The sequence below is a fragment of the Falco rusticolus genome, chromosome 12, assembly GCF_015220075.1.
Source record: "Falco rusticolus isolate bFalRus1 chromosome 12, bFalRus1.pri, whole genome shotgun sequence".
In the NCBI taxonomy this organism is placed as follows: domain Eukaryota; kingdom Metazoa; phylum Chordata; class Aves; order Falconiformes; family Falconidae; genus Falco; species Falco rusticolus.
Window position 1 is genome coordinate 22,907,644 of NC_051198.1, and position 16,472 is coordinate 22,924,115.

Genomic DNA, 16,472 nt, shown 5'->3' on the forward strand with positions numbered 1-16,472 from the left:
ACTAAAATGCATTTGCTTTGTCAAGCTGCAGGATAAAATGACTACTGGAAGTAAATGCTCTCTGTTTTCTGCTGTAACGGGTTTGTGGCTTTGATTAAGATTCCTGTTTACAGGCTAGCCTGGTAGCTCAGCAGACTATTGTTATCATTAACATGCTGACCCTCGGTGATACCACGGGAGAGTGTTTCTCCCTGCTGAGGATGGCAGTTTGCATTGTTCAGGTAGTCAGATGTAATGATGCATTTGATCAGGGTGTGCATGAGGGGGAGGCTCGAGTAATCCCATCTCTTGGTGAAGTGGAGTGGGAAAGTGATGGTGGTACTAATTACTTTTTTTTTTTTTTTTTTTGTCTGCACCTTTCACTCGGGGTCAAGTGGCATAATGAGCCCCCTCCTGTAGCAAAAGTGACATGTGTTGGCATAAGGAGGGTGTTTTCCTGCATAAAATCCTTCTGAGGGATTTTTAGCAGTGCTTGTTTTCACAGCATGTAAGTTCAGATGATGCAAAAAAGTGCCAAGCAAAGCCTCTCGGTTCTCTTGGCTCCTTCCCCCTCTTCTGGGCAGGCAGAGTTTTCTGGTAGAATGGTTGCATGGAAGCAGCAGATGAAGAAAGAGGAGAGAAGAGGATGTTCCTCGAGGGGTTTGCCATTTGTTGCAGCTGAAGACAACATCCAGACTTCATGTTTGGTGTGCTGTGGCCCCCCAGGCCCTCCTGAGGGCTCTGGCCCTGCTAGGTACTCAGGCACGGGCAAGACAGGAGGCTCCCACCACTGGGAGGTGGCCCTGCCTATATGCCAAGGTATAAAAGCTGAAGACGGGACAAGAAAAGGTAATACATAAGGAGATAAGTTGTGACCAACTTTTTTCTGTCAAAACGTGCTTAAATCCCCTCAAGCTTTTTTTCTTTTCAAAGCAACTTTTTTTCTATTTGCAAAACACTAAGTTGAAATGTTCTTTGCCCTTAAAGGTTCTTGTATCTTTAATGATTTCAGGGACTTACTACTCCTTTTTGAAACATCAGTTGCAGTGTTAATGCAAATGGATTCCTTCAATAAAGAACTGTGGGGACCATGTAGGTGTTTTCGGGTAGATGAGAAAATTGAAATCTTGTGTGTTTAGCACTGCTAGTGATTGCAGTCTCCTCTACCGAGTGGTCTAGCAGCTGGTAGGAAAGGAGCCGCTTGTTGGTTTTTTTCCCCCCATCACGGAGGGAAGGAGATGTTATAAATGACAATGATTTGCAGATCCTTTCACTCAGTCTTTCTTGTGTTATCTCGTATAATGAGAACTTTGAGGAGGTTTGAATCTTGGTTTTGCACTGAAGATCCAGCAGTTATGAGATCATTAAACTGTACGGTGCAGTTTTTAATGTAACCAGTGTAACTTTTCCTGATAAATACCTGGCCCCTCCCCCACAAGCTGCAAAGCAAAAATGACAAGTACTGTAATGTTGAAATTGGATCCAAAAGGATTTAGCAAACTGAGCATTTGCCATATTTAGCATCATCAAAGTTCCTTCCTCTCATACTTCAGTGATGCTTTGCTGATCTTCTGATTAGTCTGATATGCTGTTTCTCTTAAATCACCTACACTACTATTCCTAAACCTTCGTCTTTATCTCTTCTTGGGTGAAATTCATGCATATACTTTACTACTCCTAAATTGGCTGTTAGGAAGAAATGATAAAGCTAAAATGTGCATTTGGTCCATATCAGGCTGTGCCATTGATTTGCTCAGGAATCTGTGGTACTGTGTTCCTTTCCCTGCACATTGCAACTGACAGCTTGTAGCAAAGTCAAATAAGATGTTTAACAAACCACATGTCTGATCGTTTTTAGCTTTGCCATTGTACCCTTGTGGCTGTGAGCCAGAGACAGATACAACACCTCCTCCAGTGCGATGCAACTTTGCCTGTGGTTTGTGTGCACACGTTTGTGTGTATGTGTGTAGCCAGTTCCACATTTCTTTCTTTTGCAGTAGTGTTAGGTGGAGAAACCTGTGCTGAGCTGCCCAGAGCAATTTTAAACTGAGTTTTGAAAGGGGGGAGAAAACCCCACTATTTTTTTTGAGGAAGGTGAAGATGCTTCTCTGCTCTGGAGTCATTTCTCCAGGGAGGGAGAAGGTGGGTTGTCCTGGTGAATGAGAGCCACAAATGTCAGTGTCCCAGCACTAATGCCAAAGTTGGTCAGAAAGAGAGGACAGCTTGCTGTGCCACTTGATATCTGTCTCATCTGTGGTGTTGCTATAGGCTTTTCAATGCCAGCTGCAATAATTAAAGTCACGTATTGTTGCTGTACATTAAAAGAAAACAAAATCCCAAATAATTTCGTAAGTCTCTTTCAAAATCCATCCCAACACAGATCATCAGAGCTCACAGTAGCAGGATGATTTCAAACAAGCAGGACACCATGCTGTGAGTTAAAATAAAAATATGGTTAAAAACCATAATAAGATTTTTTTCCCCCCAATTTATGTACCTAACACCAGCAAAAGAAATTGGCCTGAGAGCAATACCTGGATTTTAGCTTTGCTTTGGCTCCCACTCCTGCTCCATCATCCTCGTTTCCTTGGCATTTTTTTGTAGTTACCGTCATTCTGTGTATATTAATGTCTCTCTGCATGATGCTGTTCCTTTTCCTTGTGGGCATTTAACAACTCAGTCTTAGTTCTGAAGTCTTAGGGTCTCTCTCTGTGCTAGCGATTTCGCTCTATGCCCTCCTGCCTACTCCTTACACTTGCTACGCTCCTCTGCGTAGCGAGCAAATGAGCACCAAAGCAAGCCCTGCACACGCCATCTTTCTGAGCTCAGCCTGCCTGCTGCTTCACGGGAACTCACCCGATTTTGCAGACATAGTTATTGAGATTGATCACAATAGTGAAACGTCTGCCAAGCTGCGTTATTTGCACAAATACACTGTATGCAGTTTTGGTACAGTGGGGCTTGACGTGATGATTGCCTCTTTTCATAGCGCTAGTTACGGCACGTGTCATCGTTTCAAAGGGGGAGAAAACCATTTTTAAGAAGTTTGCTCTGCCTTTGGCAGGGGGAAATCATACCAGTGGGAAAAACCTAATTAAGACCAGTTGTACTCAAGTCTTAGCAGACTGTTTAACTTAAGGCACTCTGAGTTAGTCCCATAAAAATCAAAGAGATTATGTAAAACAATTCAAATAACATCACCTATAAAATCTAAGCAATAACCCAGTCACGTAAGTGGCCTATGAACCCTTGAGAGGAATGCTGGCTGCCAAAATTTTCAGAAGTGATGATGGTTTTAGGCCAATTCCATTTTGGGATGCTCAACTGGAGATCTATTAATGAGAGCCACTTTGTCAGGAGGTCCTCGATGGTCCATTCCCTGAAAGTGAAGTGTGTGCAGCACTGCATCCAGAAATTAAGACATCCTAAATTATCGAAAATTCTGGCCACTCATGTGCTTATTTTAGGAACCTGTATTCTTCCCAGTTTAATCTGCGGGATTCATCTTGAACTGAATTGGTGTTCATCAAAAGCAGAATTAAAACCTTTGAACCTGATTCTTATTTAAACTAAGGCCACTTATGAGTGGTTTTGCAATACACAGGCACCGTAAAGTGAATTTATTACCACCCTAATACTCCTTTACACAACCGGAGCAGTGCAAAGTGGTGTCAAGAGAAGTGAAAATCAAGTCCATAACTTGCTAACTTCCATCTCAGAGATTGCTCTTTCCCTACAAACCGCTCTGCCGTGGCAGTCTCTGCACTTCTGGTGGTACCAGCAGTGGCCACAGCCTAACGGGACAGTTGTTTGTTTCAGCATTAAACTCCTTGCATTTTTTCCTCTCAGCTGTATACTTCCTCCTTCAAGGGCTTTATTGTTGTAGTGTTTCAACGTCGTTCTCAGCATTCTTAAAGACAAAGTCAGAAGGCCGCTGTCTGGTGAACTGCGGCAAGAAGGGTAAAGCTGCTTTGGAAATTTGAGAGTAGCAAACGTAACTGTCCTGATCCCTCTGAAGGAAAACTGAAACACAGGTGTCTACATGGAACTTCTTTTTCACTTAGAAGTCTTGGTTTCAGGATTAATTGATGCCCTCAGGCCTTTTTCCTTTTTTTTTTTTTTTTTTTTTTTTTTCATTTTGAAGAGGTTCTCTTGTGAAACAGCAGCGCTTTCCTTGAAACTGCAGAGGAAATGAACCTGGTTTTTAGTCAAGTAACAAAATCCACAGCTTGCAATAGAAGGTCCGTGCATTACATGTATCAATTAATGCTTATTAATCAGTTTTTGCATTAGTTGAACTGCAGATTGTAGTTGGAAGCTATTAGGGAGAGAATTGCGAGAGGAATACTGTTGCAAGAGTACACTCAGGTTTTCTGTTTGTGTCCTTTGGATTCAAGGTGTTTGTATAATGAAGTTGGCACATTGATATATGATCTATTTTTTAATGTCATTACAATTTTAGTTCCCTCTGCCTTTTTGTCATTGGGTTACATTTAAGCACAGCAAGATCAACTTTAAACTTCCTTACTCAACAGCTTTATTAGTTATAACATACCGTGACCTTTCTCAACATTCTTAAAGAAAAAGATACAGTGTAATGTCACTTTACTTTGCTTATTGTTCTTTGTTGTGGTGAACAAAGCATTTTCTACAGTGGCTATAGCACATAATTATACAGCTTTCAATAGCGGTGTCTTGGCACATATCAAAGTTCAGAAGAGCCTTTAGAAAAAAAAAGATGTTTTGTGGCAGCCTAGGGAGGGTCTCATCTTTCCTTCAGAAAATAGTTCAAGGCTCTTCTGTCAAGCTTCCCTACTTAGAGCTTTTTCTCCTCCTGCTTCATAAAGTTTAAAGGGGATTCAGTGGAGTTCTATGATCTATTTCCTTTGAAAGATTGTTCCTTTGCACAGAGAAGTCCTTTGACTTCAAGAGTTCACAGATTCATGTCTTTAGGTATCATATGTCTGACCTTATCAGTTACTCTATTTAATGTAGGAGAAAAAGTCTCAACTCTTTGTGTTTGTCTGTTTTGCCTCTGTGAAATGATTTGGTGAAAAGACCATCCTTTTTAACACACCACTGAGAGGCCGTTTCTGACTGTAACCTACCCTGTGGTTCTTCTAAAAAAAAAAAAAAAAATTGTCCTTGTGTTTTGTGTATGGATGATTTCACAGTGAGAATAGAATTATACAAGGACAGACACACATAAAAAAAATCTTTTGCTCTTTTTTCCTAAATGATCTATTGGCTATTTTGGTGGCTGCTACTCTGGTTCCCCAACAGGCACAACCATTTAACAAACACAGAGATAGCGGCTGGAGTGCTGGGCCAGCAGTAGGTTTTCCCTTGCTTCGACCTACCCCAAAGGCCTTCATAATTAATTGTCCTTCAGAGATGAGGAAAGTTCAGAGACAGTGTGTATAGCGATGTCTATTGTCTGACATTCAGTTCTCCTTCCCTCAGCTCTTTTTCTTCATTCCACAAAGGGTTATCAATAGGAGCAGGGAGCAAGCTCTCTTCTAACAGCTGCTGATGGTGGCTGTAGCTTTCTGTGGAAGGTATCATTGTGTTCAGCCATCTATGGATTAAATGGCTGGAAAAGTTCTAACAACCCTTTCAAACGGGCGTGTTTATTTCATCTAGATTACACAGACCTATTTAGCTAATTAAAAACTTTCTCAGAACCCCTTCTCTCCTATTCAAGGGAAGAAAAAAAAATTAAAAGGCTGCTGTAATTATGAAGAATGGCTGCAATGAAACTTTGGTAAATAAATGAAAAATTCGATCTGTCAGCTTTGATCGAAAGGCACCCAAATAAGCACAGACTTGTTTGTTGAGTAGTTCTGTGGGTTTGGTTTGTGATTTGTTTTTGTGGGGGATTTTTCTTAGAGGGAAGAAAGGTGAACAGTAGAAAAAGCATAAAAGAAAACATTGGTATAAGCTGTAACAGAAACAAACACTCACCCAATTTAAAAAATTGCCACAGTTCATACTGTCTTTGCTCCTGACATCAAAGTGCAAAGATGCTGGAGTTTGCTAAACAGATTATTAATAATGTTGTGTCTTCTGCGATTAATTTAGAATCCTCTGTGGCATAATTATTAAACTTCATATACAACAGAACAAAATTATATACATGCTTCCTTGTTTTCCCTGATGATACGCAAAACAAAGATATGGTGCGGTTAGGAGATAGGCAAGAAGTACACTCAAATTAGAGCTGTTTATTAACAATCGTTATGTTACTGCTCCAATTAATTGGGCGAAGCCAAAAAGGACAAATACAATCATTCTTCCACTGAACAGTTTAACTAGAAAATTAGGGAGGTTTTAATATTTTTTTTTCATCTTTAAAAAAATAAAAAAGAACTTTCCCTGCATTCTTCATAAATACATCACTTTGCAGTGAAAAGGAATAATCATATAAAACATTTTTTGGGCTCCAGTTCACTTCCTTGCTGTTGAGAAGGACCACACAATAATCAGGATCAATTACTGTACTGATTAAGTTATTATGCCTGGCATTTTGAGACAGGTTTTCTGTATTTAAGAAGAAATTGCATACAAAGTAGATGCAGCTAATACAGTAATGCAAAAAAAGATCATAAAAAATTAAAGTTATTCTTATGAATCTTTCATTAGAAGCAATGAAAAGGGACATTGGTGAAGCCAAGTGCTTTGTTCTTCTGAGCTCCTCTTGTAGGGCCAGATCCTGCAAACAATTACGTACTTGAGCCTTCCTTCTGCAAGAGTCCTGTTGGCGCCTTCAGCACATCTCCTGCTCTTTCACAGTTTGCCCACTTAGGCCTGTGGATTACTACCAGTGTTGTTCTACTTTATCAAACAGATGTTCCCTTTAAAAATTGACAAAAGTCCTGTAAAAAAAATATACCACAAAATCACACAGCTGTACAGAGGCGAACACTTGCTTTTATGCAGGAAGAGCTGTTGTGAAATGATTTAAGGCTACTCAGAGCTTTTCAGATTACTCCCCACCGCAAATAACATGTTAAGTACTAAATTGCCCTAAGCGGTGTTTTATTACTGATCAATAAAATCAATGTAATCTTGTCTTTTAGCGTGGAAAAATATTTTAGTGGGATTTTTCCTGGTTTAGTTCATGGATAGCAGCAAACCAGAAAGCACACACCCCCAAAAAAAAAGCAAAACCCGTCCTCGTTTGTTTCTAATTTTGCTTTGGGGGAATCCTAGGATTGTTCCAGCTGAATGGTGTTGGGTTTCTCTGCCTGTGCGCATGTGTGCTTGTAGTGGTGGTGTGCTGTGTTTTGTTTTGGGTGTTTTGGTTTGGTTTTTTTTCTTTTACAATTATTTACCAGTACTCATCGTTATTGCCCCATCCTCTTCGCAAAAAGCCAACCCCCTTCAAAAAAAAAAAAAAAAAAAAAGAAAAAAAGTAGAAGAAACCAACAAAAAACAAAACAAAATAAAACTTGGCAAACTCTTCCGACTCCTACTGCCATTTCATTTTGCATTCAACAAGGGGTAGTGGGAATTGAAACGTCAACTGGAGATCGAGAAAAGCACCAATTTATAGTGTGTTAGCCTTGCACAATTCAAGGTTTCTTTTGCTAGCTGCACACATTATACCCAACATCTCGCCACTCTCTTGTGGCAGTTGTGAGGAATGGCTATTCCTTCCCGTGTGTGTAGTATAGGCCTCTAAAGACTCTTATTTATTCTCTCCCATGTCACCTTGTGTACAGTCTGGTCTGTGACACTGATGGTGATTATGTCATTATTTTGCTCTGGGGGCTTTGGCACATCTGCAGAGCTGATGCACATCTTCTTTGTTACGCTGGCATACGTCCCATATCGCAAATGCTTCATTAGCCTTACTGCCTGCCTCCTTGCCAGACAAGAATACCCAAATCCAAGCTTCTTTTTGCTCTGGTCTTTTGTGTCTGTGATGAGCCTTTATTCATCTTCCTAGTTCTTCCCTGTTTTCTATTTTTCTATGTAAAACTGATTTCCAGATGTCTGTCGTTCTCCAAAAATCCATCGTAGATGAGGAGTGAGAAGCAAGGTGAATTTTAACCCATGTTGTCCCTCACTCATGTAAAGTCTTACCCTTCATAAGCTGAAAGGCTTTTTCATTCATCCTGCATATAGAGTTCATTAGGCTAGGCAGTTAAATTTAAAATGTGGTGTTTGCAAAAACAAAAAGAGGGGGAAAAAAGAAAAGGAAAAGAAACCAGTGATTTCTCTTACAATTTAATAAATCCTAGTTGTAGTAACGGGTAACATGCAAGTTGCACATGTTTCTTCCAGACTTCCTTAATTTCTTTTAGAGGACATAGCTAAATTTCTCACTCAGAACTTTCGGAGAAGCAGCACTGTTTAGTGAAGGAGGAGGGTAGCTGTTCACAAGACCTGATCGGCTGAAATTTCTTATATCCTGTTCTAATGTCTCACATTAAAAAGACATAGAACATTTTGTACTGTGAAAATTGAGGAAAATGTTTGATCTTCTAAACTCTATCTAAGCTGTTCTATATAGATGTCTTACCAGAAAGATGTGAAATAGTGGGCTAGCTTACTAGCTTTGTAAGATTTTTCCTTTTGCATCGCACACACCCCATGCTTTTTCTCCGTGACACTGAACTAAATTCTGGGCTGGATTCTCAGTTTCTGGTGTAAGTCAGCTCCAGCAATCATTGCAACTAATTAATCTGTGCCAGCTGAAGAGCTGTCTTTTGTTGTATTACTGTACAGTCAAGTATGTGAATATATGTTAAATGTTAATTGGAAAAAAGTTTCATTTGTTTATTTTACAACTAGAAATTAAATGCAGACCTGGATTTGGAGCCACAGAGCCATCGTATTTATGGGTGTGGGGTGGAGTGGGGCGTTGTTTTTATTTTTGTAAGGTGCACTTGCCAAAAGAGGAGGTCCCAGGCAATACCATCTCACGGTGCGGGGTCAGTGCTGTGTGACTGACTTTAGCAGAAGTCTTTCAGATAGGATCGCCTGTCCTATAGGACGTTGAATAGGTCACCCTCATGCAGAACACTCTTTGCATGATATCTTCAGTGTGTTTTAAAATGGACAGGAGTCAGGCTTTCATAATGTGAATTATCAAACTGTCATAACTTTTGGAAACCATGGGAGAGGTTTAGCAGTATTGTGACCCATGCTGGTTGCTGGGCCAGCTTTCTGGGGTCCTGCCCTTTCTCAAAGCAGGTAACCCTGGGCTGAGAGAGCAGTGGCAGCGCAGAGACTTTCCAGCATTGGTGTGGAGTGCAATGGGAACACTGTTTTCAAAGACAGTTCAATCTGTAAGGTTGAAATACTGAGGCTGTGAGGAAGTAACAGCAGAATATTGCAGGGGTGCATGAGAACTGTGTGTCCTTCGCCTGCGTGAGAGAGAGATAACCTGGGAGGTGAAGCAGTCATGGTTCAGTATCCTATTGAAGCGATACTAGTAACACAAGAAGTGAAGTTAGGAAATATTGTTTGGTCCAAAAGGGAGGGAGTCTTCAGAGTACTGGGTCACTTTCTGTAGTTACACCGAGCCCATCACCTGCAGTACTAGAGTGCAGCTGGATTTCACAGTGCAGAGAAAGAGCCTGGCGCCCTCCTGACATGCACGTGTGGGTGGGCGAGAGGGAGAGGGGGACAGCCAGAAGGTCTGGCTGAAGGTAATCAACATGTTGGAGATGATTTCTCCCTGCAGATCTGGAAGGGGCAAGGTTCATCTTTCTTATCTGCACAGGGGGAAGGTACGCAGCCAGGCTCTGCCTCGTTTTGTGTGCTACCGGAGGGACTCATGAACTGCCCTCTGCGGGGGGGGGGGGGGGGGGGGGGGCAGTTTCAAGGCTCTAGTGGAAATGTGCCATCAGAAGAAGCGGTGTCCAGGTGGTGGTCCAGAGTGCTCAAAGATGTGGCCTTGAACTTGTTTCTGTGGTTAATGGAGAGGCTTTGTAGAGAGCAGCAGACCAGGGTGGCATGATCTCTGTTGCTAAGCAGAAAGGCTGCTGCATTGATTGGGACTTAGGGGAGAACAGTGGCGTAGACGCATAAATGCATTTAAAGCAGTAGTAATCTACAACTTCAGAAAGTTTTTAGAGGGGAGAGGGGAAATCAACGTTGCAAATAAAAGCCCTTTAACTGCTGAGTATCAATGCTGAGGGGGAAGCCGAAGTGGCTTATCTCATGCAATTGCAGAGAGGGCTGGCTCCATCAGAGGAGGCCCAGCCTCGAGGTTATCTAATCCAGCACCGTCTGGAGTCGCACCATTTCCTTCCGCAAGGGATAAGGAGGAGTCAAATAAGAGAGAGCTCAGTCCATTAGGATGTAAGACTTCGTCTTCTGACCCCACAGGCTTGCGAGGCTCACCAGTCCCCGGCAGGTCCTGTGCTGAAGCTTTTAACTGGGTGTTTGTAGGCCAGTTTGTCTAGCTGCATGGCTCAGAGTGGAATAGATGGAGCAGTTTATCCCATCACGATGGGCTCCAGATGCCCATAAAAGCGTGGTTTCATTGGGAGGAGGTTGGTGAGAGTTAATCAGGGGGCACCTGAGCTTCATTTGCAACACCCCTCACCCATAACCATGCAGTTTCCTTCCCCTGCCCCTACTCTGCCTTGGGAAAGAGGAAAGGAGGTACCCTGCTGCCAGGGGGCACGCTTACCACCTTCATGACACCCCCAAAAGGACCCCGGTGACTGCCTGTTTTCCCTGCCAGGCTGATTAAACACCACCTGCTTCCCATCCCTCTCCCCTACCTCCCTGCACGCTCCCCCCACCCCAGCACATACAAACTGAGGAGGGAGAGAGCACAGGTGGAGCTTTTCAGGGCCAGACACAGAAGACAAAGGTGTCTGCAATGCAGAGAGATGGGAAGAAAGTGCAAGAGCAAGCAACACCAATTACAGATGTTTGCTAACTTTTATGATGTTTTTATATATCTAAGATGTATTCTAGATTTATAAACCTTTCATTATCACTTCTACTGCAGTGTTAATGGTTCATCTATGGGGTCAAATTCTGCTGAACATAAATAAATCCCTGCACACTACAAGCTCTATGAACCAGTTTTCCTCTATATCCATGGTCTACCCAGCAGTTTCTATCTGCCCAGCTCTTTTATGCATGGAAGTACACCATGAAAGCAGAAGACTTACTGCTGGTGAGAGACACACCTGCTTATCACAGTCCAGGCTGTACCTCCCGGTCTTTCTGAGTAACACATCACATTCCCAGCTGGCTGATGTGTCCAGGAGAGTATGCAATAACCTGTCTGCTGTTCCTGCAGCAGAGCCAGAATTGGGTGGTCATCCTTGTACTCACTTTTCTGGACAGGTTTTTTGTGGGCGCCTGTATGCGGTACCTGCCAGAATTTTGGCAGCAGGGTACATAATATGCCGCTTGGCATTGTAGGCAGCCTCTTGTAGCAGATTGCATTTCATCACAATGGGACTGAGTTAAAGTTAGACTATTCTTGTCTACGAGTTTTATTTCTCCTTCAGTTTTTGTATGAGACAGCATCTGGGGTGTGACAGTAACCCCTCCTGTGTTTCTTCCTTACATTTCCCAACACATACTAGACACCCAACTATCATAAGCTGTAGGAGCCTTAGTGATTTTTCCATTCTGCAGCAGTGCCACTGGCAATGCAGTAAGTTAAGGGCAATCAGAGTTTCCATTAGAAGCCCCTACATCTCATGCAGTTCTAATCCATCAGTAAGGCAGAAAAGGAAATTTGATAATCATCTCCCCAGTAAAATGCTATTGATGATTTTTGAGGACGGGGAAAGGGAGAACTGAATTTCAAGGTGCAAAAAGTCTAAATAAATAGAAAACAAAAAGTCTTTTTATTTTGTTTTAACCCACTCTACTCTCAAGTCTTACCAAGTTTTGTGCTTAAAAACTAGCCTGTTAAGGCTGTTGTGTTTGCTTGAGAGAGTAGCTGTGTTTCTGTGGTGGATAGGCTCACCCCCTGAACCATGGGCACAGCAGTCCCAGGACAAGGATCCTACAGGGGTGCTGGCGATGCCGTGACGTGTGCGGTGCAGGATGCCTCACACATACTGTGAAATGGGAAGATGGGTCCTAACAGGGAGAACCCCGGGAGGCAGAAGGGGGGGTTCAGCCTGAGTGAGCCCCAGAAGCGCTGTTGTGTGCGTCCAGCCGGGGCACGCAGCACCAACGGCGCTTGGCGCTCCAGCCGCGCAGGGAGCCTGCGGAGTACTTCCCAATCTTTATTTGTGGAAAAGCTTAATTGAAATGCAAGTGATTAAATCTAATGTATCATGCAGTATCCATTTTCACTGCACTACCACTTTCACTTCCCCGATATCATCAGGCATCTTAGCATCCCTACTGTCAGGTTTTTTTCCTTGTAAGAGCCATGCCTATTCTCTCTCCTCTTTGTGAGCTCGGCAGAGGAGATAACAGTAAGCCAGCAGTAGATTACTAGTGCCCCAGACTCTAGTCAAGGGATAAGGGATCTCAGCTTCACTTCAAACTAACACTTAAAATACATTCTTAAGTCATTTGAGGGGCATGTGTTTTCCAGCTTTTTACAAAGAGTTAAAAAGTTACAGTGTTACAGCAAATGCAGTGTGAAACTTCTGTTATTTTCCTAATTTTTCTCTTCTGAGCCGGACTTGGGCTAATGCTTTTTCCTTCCCAAACACCAGGCTCAGTGCTGCTGTTAGTGCTGTCCCAAAAGAGTGGGCTTCTCTTTGTGTGCTACAGTGGGAGAGCGGATCATCCCAAACGGCCACCCAATTTCTTGTCCCTCTTTTCTTTTTTTAAAAAAATCATTTCTTAACAGATTTGTGTGGCAGGAGTGGTGAGAGGAAACCCGAAGGCAATAAATGCAGATCGTGGTGGCACCAGAGAGCTACTGCTGTAGCCAGGGGGATTGGGACACATGTGGTGATGGGCAAACTGACGCCCCACTCTCTAGAAAGATGGTGGTTGGGAGAAAAGTGTGTTTACTGGAGCATCCAATAGTTGAGGTATTTTTCATTTGTGTTTTTAAAATAAAAGCATCCTTTCCAACTATTTCTCTCTCCTCATAAGTGATAATGGAAGAGGCATTAGCCTTTCCATTGCCTGAGCCAACCTGTTTTTTTCTAAGAGGTGTCCAGGATGTTCAGCCAATTGAGTGATCTAATTAGCTGAAAATTGTTAATTTCCTTTACCTTATAAAGCACCTAACACAGAAACTGTTAAATAATGTTAAGTGTCAGACTTAAACTGAGAACATTGGGCCATATGCTGCCGTGGCTTTCGCGCCAGAAAGTGTAGCAACTTACTCCAAAACCTGCCTCCAATTCCTGTGTAGAAGCCAAAGCCTCCTGCTTGATATGCTGCCACACCAACTCACAGCGCTAAGATGGTCCCACGCAGCAGCTCGCTGCGCTTAGGGAAAAGAGCATGTGTATGAGGGGAGGTGATGGGCTGGATAAATGTGGCAGCAGCCAGGACACCAGCAAGGGGTATTGCAGACGCTGCCCTTATGAGCACAGGAGAACCGATGGCAGGGCAGTGCTGCTCAGGGCAGCGTTATCCTGGAGACAACAGCAGATCCGTGCCTGCAGCTGCTAATTGTGCAGGTTCCTAGTCTGCAGAGGGCCCAGTGGATAGGTGCCTTGTACCTCTTCATTAAAGCAGGGGGGTTCCTGGCTCGGTGGGATGCATGCAAGGAAGGGACTGGTCCCAGTGTCACCAGCCTCCCTGCAAGCCCACAGAGACGTGGCTTCAGAAGTAGTGTGGTGCCTCACTGTGTTACTGCTGGCTTGATCCCAGCATTGCTCTGATGCAGTGTCTTACAGGTAGGGAGGGATGGGGAAGGGCTTGTCCTCGGTAGGTTTCCTTCATGACAGGCTGTGGCGGCTATGGGAATAAATGCTTAGGTGCCAGCTTGCCTCCAAAGCCTCCAGGCTTAAATCTTCCTCGTGTGAGGAAGGGGCTCAGGGCTGTGCGTGGGTGATGCAAGTGGAGTTTCTCAAGCATCTCCTTTAGGAAGGTTGCACCGGGCCAGCAAAGCTCACCTTACCCTGACTGGCGGTGGGGGATGCCTGTGCACATCTAGTTTGTACTTTGTATGAGGTTTTCTCAGCAGTATTTCCCCTGAATCTCTTCTGCTGTTTCTGTGCTTGTGCTGGTGCAGACCGCTGTGCACACATATTAAAGCTAGACCTGGAGCTACCCATGGTGAGACTGGTCCCCCTATAGTGGACTTGCTCATCATCCTGGAGAGGTTCTCCATCACTTGTCTAATAGATGCTGTTTATACCTTATCCTTGGGTTAAGAGGCTCCCTGCAGAGTCCCTCTCTATAGCTACTGTCTACATCATCCAACTAGAAGCTTCTCCCTCTCACCCCCTCCAACCTGTTTACCTCCCATTACCACGACCTTGCGCCCTGCAACATGAACAGCTTTCACCAGCTGAAGACCTCTGATCCTAAGTCCACTAGAGATTTTGGCTTTCCTATTTGGCAAGGCGACTTGTTGCCCACCAGGTCAACATGAATAAAGACTTTTTAAATCCACATCCTGCAATTGCAAACCCCCACCCCACCCCCCAAAACAAGAAACCTGCCTCCAAATAATTTAACCTCTCCTGGCAGCCTGATATCTTGAGCTGTCTGTTCTGCACTTGTATATTTCTGCTCTTAATTAGGATCAAAAAAATCCAAGCACACACTCACCAAGAATTCTACTTTATATAAAATTTGAAAGTAAAATCAATCCTGGCCCAATCTTATCATTTTTAAAGTATGTTTATCCAGCTTTGTAGTAGGAACAAGCAGACTGTTTGAAGGCCACATAGTTTTCAAACCTTGGTTGCAACACGTTGCCCCATTTTGAAACCGTCTTTATCTAGCCGAGAAAACTAAAATCTGTTTGACAAAGTAGCACTCCAGCCAGTTTATCTTGCAATATGGCTTTAGCTCACAGAGCCTATTGATTTCCTTAAATTAATGTTTACAGAATGCTACTGAATTTCACTCAACGGGACATTGTTCTTTTGAAGCTTTGTAAAATATGATACAGAGTGTTATTGCCGTTTGTTCCTTTGCTAAGACTGATGAAACTTTTTTTTTTTTAAAGTGCAGCCTTGAACTATAGCTGTTTCCTACAAGTGTGTTTACTCTTGGAACATTAGTAATACAACACACTATCAGACTCCAGCACAATACGGCAGGCAAAGTCTGTAGGTACGCTCTGGCCAGCCTAATCGTACAAATGTAGCTGAAGTTTAACGCAGATTAGACATCGTATGAGAAAAGGGTTTGAGCTTAGCCCAGCTGTCCCTGTCTGAAGGATCTTCAGATTTGTGTGCTACAGCCAAGCAGTTGTCTGACACTGTTACAATATTAGAACGGTTGCGTTGGTCTTGGTACTTCTAAACATGGGACCCTGCACTGAAAATTAACGTCTAATCCTCTCCCTCTGCCCCTCCAGACAAGGTGAATAGCTTTATGGTTGCCGTGTGCGTGGTTTGGCGGCTTTTGATCTGATCTCTGAGAGGTGCTTAAAAATCTGCTGCAACAAGCACTTGCCTTACCTCTCCTGTCCACCCAACTTTTGGTAGTTTACTGAAATAAAGTTGCTGTTACCTATTGGTGAAATTTTACAAGAAATCACAGCCGCTAATGACTTGACAATTTTGCTACTGGTTTCTGCAGCTATACTACCATTAGACACATCCGTCTAATAAATCTTCACCATCCGCTTATGAGAACCAACGGCCAGCCTAAACTGGGCACCCTTATGTAGGGCAGTGTGTACCTTATCCCACATTCAGCAGAGTGAACCACTAATTTGGAGTATGAGTGGGAAAAAAGTGCTTCTGAGGAAAACGTGTGCCCTAGCCCAGCAAAATCAGAAGTGGACCATCCGCAGGGGATGTAAACCCTCTGTTGAATCCAATGGGGCAGTGAAAATTAGACTGCTGAGGTGCTGCCCCTTGGCAGCCTCCCACATGTGCTCAAGGAGAGGGACTTAAACTCCCTATTTACTGTGTGCAATATTAATGCATCAGCTGGCAAGGGAGAAAAATAGGAAGTCATTCGGGCACTTAAGACGCAGGCTTCTCGCTTTATAAGACTGTGTTTGGGAACAGATGACTTTTCTTTCTATCGTTGAGGTTCCACATAACCAAGTCCCAACCCCCTGCAGAGGGGAAAGGAAAGCCAGCTCTGACTTCTTGCCTTTTTATCTAGTAATCTCTGTGTGGCCTTCCTAAAGCATCTGAGTTTATCCATTTAAGTCCACTCTGTCTGCAGAACAAGTCCCCAGCTTGTGCTACTGCTGTCAGGAGATATGTCTCTCCTTGATCAATATTTACTTAACAAACAGCAGGGGTAGGAGAGTTTGTTTAGAGGAATCATGTGTGCACAAGGGTGAATGAATGCTCGGTAAAGTACTTCACCTGTTTGTCTCCTTTCCTGGGGTATCTTTTCTGCTTCAGGCCTCACGCTGGGCTTTGCTACCGTTGCCCCTGTGAACATGCTCA

At 43.3% G+C, this 16,472-nt stretch overlaps 1 protein-coding gene across 8 annotated transcripts in view; it reads left to right on the forward strand.

Annotated features, from left to right (window-relative positions):
- Window positions 1-16,472, forward strand: part of PROX1 (prospero homeobox 1) — a 51,522-nt gene that overhangs the window by 23,602 nt on the left and 11,448 nt on the right. The window lies entirely within an intron of this gene.